At 40.7% G+C, this 7,902-nt stretch overlaps 1 pseudogene; it reads right to left on the bottom strand.

Moving 5' to 3' along the window:
• Window positions 1–237: 237 nt before the first annotated feature.
• Window positions 238–7,652, bottom strand: LOC116913275 (annotated as a pseudogene).
• Window positions 7,653–7,902: the final 250 nt, after the last annotated feature.

Below are 7,902 nucleotides of genomic sequence, written 5' to 3'. Positions count from 1 at the left end.
AAACAGACTATGATCTATTAATGTATCATAAAGTATTGGCTTTCATTGAAAAGTACTGAAGTTCTGATGATGTTTTAGTGCTGCTATTTTGAATTTTCTGTTTTCTTTTAATCAGTTGACTTTCAGCAAGCTAAATTTCTTTTTACGTGTTTTAGTGTGGGCATAGTTTTTTTCCCCTTTGATTACGTTTTTATTCAAATAGGCAGTCTCTATTGGCTCTCTGGAATGAAACTAATTTTAATAGTTTATGCAGCAGGCTTTTTTCTTCTGGGGTAGGTTTCTTTTCTCCTTGTTTTCTTGGTAACCACAAATCTTTCCCCCTGCAGGTTTCTTGACATCTTCATGCTTCCTTTCTTCCCTGCCTATAGCCGGCTTCTTGTCTGCAGTCCCCCTGCTGCAGCCTGCTCCAAGTTGGCTGCCAGTGCGTGGCTGCTGTTTCCGGCTTTCCACCTGGAGTTTGTGATTTCTGGCCTCGGGAAGAATGGCATTCCTGTGCATAGTCTTTGCGTCAGGGTTCAGCTTCAACATGATCCTCAAGTTCGTCAGTGGATTCTTCTTCAAGACTCTGTGTTGAGTCTCCTTGCATGGTGCTTAGAGGGCTTTTTGGATCTCTGGGATTTTCAAGATTCTGCTAAGATCTGAGTTCATCATCTTGTGCATGGCAAGGTCATAGTTACTCTTGAGGAAAGCAGCCTTCTATCAAGTGTCATACAACTCATTTAACTTCCGGAAAACGCCTTGAGTCCAAAAGCAGAGACCTCCCACATGCCCACCAGTTTTAAAATGTTCAGCCTGATTACATTAAGCAAAGTAATACCAAGGATGTTTTTGAAGGCCTTATGAAACCATTATCTTCATTGTATATGACACAGTGTCCCAGTGCTGGCTCTGCTGTCTGTTTCTCACTTTGCCCTTGCCAGCTCTCATTTTGTGAGAGGTATAGACATTTTTGATGTCATTCCAAGCTTTAAGTTTCTGAAGCAGCCTCCTTGGTCTTCTTTTAATCTTCGACCTTATCTTCAACCACCAAACGCAGTTCTGAAACTCCCTTAATTGGCAGACCTTTACACATCACCAAAGCTGGTAAGGCAGATCGATTTTTGCGGGGAGGGGTTTTGTTCACCCTGGGGTGCCACCGATGCCATGTTTTTGTTGTTGCAAACATATGGCCCCCATGACACATATTTCCAAAGGCACCTTGGCCAAAACAGTGGAGTGGGTCCCACCACCTCACACTCTTGAAATTCAAGTCACAGCTCTACTAGTACCCCAAGACTTAGCACTGGTCTGACCTGCTGATTCTGTGAAAGGACAGAGCTGTCTGTTGTTTGTCCTCAAGTTGGTGTGAACAAACTTCACAATATGCAGTCTAATAGAAGCTTTGAACACAATCGGCAAAGTGACGTTATTGCCAGATGACTCCCCCTTTCCAAGGTACTCGAATAAGAGGGGTAAAGCACAAACCATGACAGGAGAGGAGAAGGCTGTGCTCCTCTCTTGGTATAGTATTTTGTTTGTTTGTTTGTTTCATTTTGTTTTAAGCTCTTATTTTAGGGCTGAGAATGTAGCTCAGGGGTAGGACACTCATCCAATATGCATGCAACCCTGGACTCATTTTCTCATACAAAAAAAAAAAGTTGGAAGTTTCCTTATAGAGATATTGACAAAGTACTCTGATTAGAAAATATTCTATTTATACTTACAATTATCTAAAATGGAAACATATCAATACCTTTTTCTTTGTTATGGTATTGAGGGAATATTGAAATGGGGTTTACTATGTTGCCCATGCTAGCTTTGAGCGTTAAACATCCTGTCTTGACCTCTGTATACCAGGATCAGAGTTATAAAGCACCAAACACAAGTAAAGACCAGATTTCAATAAATATTTCCCATGTTTACTTTTCTGCAGACTGGGGGTGCTGGAGCATGCTTGTATGAAATAATTCCCACACTCAGGAGAATTGCAAGGTCCAGACCTCCCTGAACAAGTCTGTGTTTCATAGTGAGAATCTTTCTCAAGAAAATCAAAAATAAACCACAAGGATAGCACATTCATATATACAAGAACTCCAAGGTACATATCTCAGGAATTACTAGACAAAGAGGTAACGTCTTCACTTTTACTAGATGTCAAATTACTCTCAAGTCGCTGCTTCAGCTCCCCTCCTGAGGTGAGCCTGAGGAGTCTCTCTCCAGCTCTCTAACATCTGTATTTTCCGACTGGTTAGATTCTGGCAGATCGATGTGTATGCAATGGTCTGCTGTGGATGTTCTGGTTTTTGGCTCCTACTTACTGTGCCTGGGAGCCTCCTTCCTGCTTCGTGGTTCTCTGGAAGCTGTCTGCTCTCAGTTCTCTGCTATCTGGCAGTTTGTGTTTCCTATTGGATGGGGATCACCTTTGAGACACTGGGTCTTCATCTCATGTCAGTCATGGTCTATGCATCCCAGTCTCTGACCACCCTTTAGTTTTTTCAGGTTGTTGTTTGAGGCTGTATTTTTTTTTTTCCTCCATCTTATTAGTTAAATTGCATTTCTATATTTACATTACAATTGCTATTCCCTTTCCGGTTTCCAGTAGGCCAACATCTCCCTAACCTCCCTCCCTTCTATATGGGTGTTCCTCCCATCCTCCCCCATTATCTCACCCCTGCCCCCAAACAATCTCTGCTTCAACGGGGCGATCTAACTGGCAGACCAAGGGCTTCCCTTCCACTGGTGCTCTCCATCTAGATATTCATTGCTACCTATGAGTCAGAGTCCAGGTCAGTCCATGGCTAGTCTTTGGGTAGTGGCTAATGTCCCTGAAGCCTATGTTGCTTGGTACGCCAGCATATGGGGTCTCAAGCCCCTTCAAGCTCTTTTCCAGTTTCTCTGATCTCTTCAACTGAGGTCCTGCCTTCCAGTTCAGTGGTTTCATGCTGCATTCACCTCTATTTGTTGTAATTGGCCGTGTCTCCAGGAGATTCACCTTAATTCCCGCCGCCTGCACTTCTTTTTGTTTCTATCCATCTTGGTTCTAATTGATGGCTGTATATGTATGGGCTGATATTAAGATGGGTTTGAATGGAAAGTTCCTTTCTATCCTGTTAATTCGATTTATAAGTAGCAGTTTCTTATTTATCCGGGTTAGCTTTCAAATGAATGAGACAGAGATATAAGATTTATTTAATGAAGCTTTTGAAGCATAATAGTTGAACAGTTATTAATTTATCTTCCAAGCTAATCTGGCTACCTTCCAGCCAAAATCCTGAAAATACTTACCTTCTAGTATTCATCCACCTCTTTCTGCTCCAGGTGATTTTTCATGGTGCCGCATGGGACCCTGTCCACTTGGTCGTTTCTCTCTTTTTTTTCCCTCTTCCTCTTCTTTCTTTTTCCTCTTCTTCCTCTTCCTGTTCCTCCTCTTCCTGCTCTTCTTCCTCCTCTTCCTCCCCCTCCCCCTTTCACAGGAATCAAAAGTCCAGCTCTATTACTGTCTTCCATCCTCAGCCACTGGTTGATCAGCCTTTATTGATAAATAAGAGAATAAATGGGGAGCAACGTTTACACAATCTCAAGTCAGGAGACACTTAGAATAAGCAATCCAATGCGATGCCTGATTGCAACAAGATATGGGGACGGAGAACTCAGCCTTTGAATAATACGAGGATAATCTTTACACAGTGTACAAAAACAGTGTTATCCAATAACAGAGACAGCCCCTGCAGTAGCTTATAATACTTACAATTATTTTTCTGCTTTTATTTTTAAAGCCTGTGAAATATGTTTCTGTATGTGATAGAGAATTCTTACATTTTCTCATATGAATCACTAAATTAGTGCTTATTTTTTTTAAAATATTAATTACATCAAAGTCTTCCTAGCATACTCTTCCATGGGGCAAATTGCCATCTGTTTGACTTGTTTGCCACCCTTTCTCTGGCGTCTGTGCTGTATGGACTTGCAGAGCACCACACCCTTTAATTAGCTTGGCTCACTTATCCTCCTAGCATTCATTATTTTTAAATAACAGAAATCCTCTATTCCTTGAACATGGAGTACAACATGCCATAAAACTGTGGGGAATCAAGGGTTCCATCCACTCTTGGTAAGAATTTAAATATTGTAAATCAATTTAAAGAGAAACAAATTTTTTTTTTTTTTGGTTCTTTTTTTCGGAGCTGGGGACCGAACCCAGGGCCTTGTTCTTCGTAAACATGCTCTACCGGATCCCCAACCCCAAAGAAACAATTTATTTGTGTTTTCTGTGGTCAAACCCCTTATTGCATGCCGCGTGATCAGTCCAGCAACACACTGACAAACCGGGTCTTTGTTTTTTGACAAACCAACGGATCGGCCACCACCCAGCTTTTTGACAAACCGGGCATTCTATTTTTCCAGCGCGTCAAACTCCGATCGAAACCACGTTGCTCCTGACAAACCGGCGTTCAACCCACCACCAGCGCTGCTCCATTATATTAAAGTTTAAAATTTTTGTTTTTAAGGTTATTTATCTCATTCTGTCTCAATTATGCTTTTCAATATTAAAGTTTAAAATTCAAATTATATCTCTGTTCAAATTCTAGGCAATGAGCCTAACTAGGGACATAATTTCCTTAGTGTTAATAGATGTCACTAAATTATAGGTCAAAGCACCATTTAGAGTAACTGGCTTCCAGATCATTAGCTCTCCTCGTGTCCTTTCTCAGTTTGTGTGGCTTATCCTTAGCTAATTGTTTGCATCTCTCCCTGCTTCCTCGTCCCCTTCCCTCCATAGATACATAGCTCCCTTTGCCTCCGTGCAGGACATTCCCAGGGAAATTCCCAGACTACTTTATAATTACTTTTTCTCTTTGGAGGCTCAGTAGAACTTATTTTGTCTATGATTTCAAAAATTACAGCGGTTTTAACTTTCATTTTACATTTTTTTGTGACAGAGTTTCCTGTAGCCCAGGTTAGCCTCTGGCTCACTGTGCAGCCAAGAATGACTTTGAATTCTTCACTATCCCATCTCCATCCCTCAGTGCTATTCCGGGTGTGTGACAGTGCGGCTAGCTTATGCAGTGCTGGGATCAAACCCAGACCATCCGGCATGCCATGGAGCACTGTCCCAACTGAAACACATCCCTGCCCACTCGTTTTTGTTTAGCAATATGTATTATTTTATTTCCAACTACTTTGAATTTAGATTTCCTGCTTATTTTATTTCCTCATTTATCTCCTTGAGGTTACCAATGATATCTGGCATTAATTCATATAATGAGTCATGGAGTCGGGTATTTTTAGCTGTGGTTTTATGTATTTTTGTCCTAAGCATTTGTTGGTTCGGTTCTCTCTCTCTCTCTCTCTCTCTCTCTCTCTCTCTCTCTCTCTCTCTCTCTCGCACGCACTCACTCACACACACACACACACACCCTTATGGGGAGAGGTGCAGAGGAAAGGCAGAGTCTCTGTACGTCTCCCAATCAGTATTTTACTTGAAGTTTCCTTAGGAAAGGGGTGACATGATTCTGGTCTCAAGAAAGTTGTCATATGAAGGTTTGTTTTGTGGATTTAGGGTAGTGCTCACCCACTTTAAACAGCCACCAACAAGTCTGTGCTTTAGACTGTCTAATGGGACGTTTGAATATGCAGCCTACAGTCTATACCACAACATATTAGTAGCTTTAATGGGGAATGCTATGCTAAATTTTAAAGCCTCATGCAAGTAGAAGTTAATTATCTGCTATGCAAATTATTCTGTCTCAATTTTTGCATAAAGCTGTTTGAATAGATTTTGTTTCACAGAACAAAAGTTCTGTTTCTAAGTAATGGAACAGTATATGAATTATCCTGGCTTGCATTTTAATACTGTCATTAAGGCTTCATTGACAATTGCTAATGTCTTGTTAAACAGTAAAGTGGGCATAAACTCAAGACTGTGGGATTCTAGGTCTCAGAATGAATAGTCATTAGATAGGGAAATCTGTATGTTTCAACAATTTTTGCATTAATAAAGTTGAATTATGTTAGAGTTGTTTAGGAAACTTGAGGTTGAATACTGATCAGCTAAGCTGCTTCTGTTTTGATTAGCCAATCCACCCACTCTTAGTTCCCACTCAAGTACTTAAGCTGGTGGGATAGACCCAAAGGAACTGATCTTATCCATTGAGCAGATGACCTGCACTTTGAAATAGTCTCTCGTGCAGGGAAGAGAAAGGCTTATGAGAGTCTAGAAGAAAAGGAAGATGACGAAACCTAGGGAGTAAATAAAGCTTATGAGACCCAGGAAACTCGAAAAGTTCCAAGACTTGTCAAAGTTCCTGCTTCCGGTTAGAAAAGTAGCTTCCTGTCAGCCATCAGCTGACACATCAGACACAATGCAGGGAGCCCCAGGGATGACGCTTTTCTGTTATCATCAATACTTCAGTGGCTTCTCAGTGACACATTCTCTTTGAGCCATCCATTCTCTTCTGAGTACCCATCCTCCTGGCAAATCACTGGACTCACTGATTTACTAAGCTAGACTTTGGTAGAAAGTCTTCTCTAGCGGTGTCTCATCTGGAGTGAATACATGTTTGTTCATGTCTACCCAGGACATGTCAGTGTTGTTCTTAGCGTTTTGACCCAACATAGCTTAGATTAAGTTTTCTACTGCTTTAATAGAACACTGATGATTTTTAAGACAGTGTACCTGTGTAATGTCATTGAATATGCGTTCTGTATACCTTGAATCTGTCTAGCATATAACTTTTGTATATCTTGAACCTTCCTTGTAATAAGCTAAGATCTTTTGCTAAGATCCTTTTTGTGTGTGTGAAGGATTTGCACTAGATTAATTTAGTAAAAGCTTCTGATCCTTGAGTTCTCAGGGCAGGCAGATTGTAGTGCATGGCTAAGTTCACCTTCCTTTTCTATTGGAAAGAGACCTTAAAGCAGACATGGTTGCTAAAGGTCTTCACTGATGACCGATCACAGCCACACATCGCATCTTTTTTTGTATCAATACTTAAAACAAACTTTAAATTCTCCTCTGTGTGAGTCCTATTTTCTGTGCTAGTGAGGTTCTAGTTGGAATGTCCTTGCCTTATTTATATTCTGAAGTGTTTTCCCCGGTATTTTCCTCTAGCAGTTTGGGTTTTAAATTAAGGTTTTTGATTTACTTCGAATTGGTTTTTGTATGAGAAGAGATATGTGGCTTTGATTTTTTTCTTCTGCAGGTGGATATCCAGTTTGGCCAACATCATTTCTTGAAAATATTGTCTTTTTATTTCAGCCTAGGTTTTTTTTGTCAAAACTGAAGTGTGCAAAGCTCTGTGGGTTGATTTCCTTGTCTACATGTCTGTCATTGTGCCTGCACCATGCTATGTTGTCTTTGTCACTAAAGAAATATAACATAGTTTAAAATTATATAATACATTACTTTTGGCAACGTTGAGCAAGATTAATTTATTTTTGATTTAAAACCATGTATTTCTTACTGTTCGTTTGTGGAAAAATAAGTCTGAAAAAGGATTAGCATGTCTTGGAAACTGTAAAGCAGGGCACATTTTCCTAACGTTTGTTTGGTTGATTCTTTGTTGTCTTGTTTTGCTTGGACAGAGTCTTACTGTTTAGCTTTAGGTGGCCTGGAACTCACTCCATAGACCACTCTGTCTATGACTCACAGAGATCCATCCACCTCCTCTGAGTCCTGAGAAGAAAGACAGACTTGGCCATGCATGGACTATTTCCCAAAGGACTCCATATCAATGCTAACACCCAGGTTTAGCTCTTAGAGTGACCAGGGCTATCTAACATGGGCTGTCCGGATGAGGAGTTATCTCACTCTTGTTACATCCCTGCCCTTTACTGAAAAGAGGTTCTTTTATCATACAATACATCCCAATGACAGTTCCCCTCCCTCTACTTTTCCCAGTTCTGCCCAATCTCTTCTTCCAT

This window comes from Rattus rattus, chromosome 12 (assembly GCF_011064425.1).
Source record: "Rattus rattus isolate New Zealand chromosome 12, Rrattus_CSIRO_v1, whole genome shotgun sequence".
NCBI lineage: Eukaryota > Metazoa > Chordata > Mammalia > Rodentia > Muridae > Rattus > Rattus rattus.
This window is presented reverse-complemented; position numbering and strand designations above follow the sequence as displayed.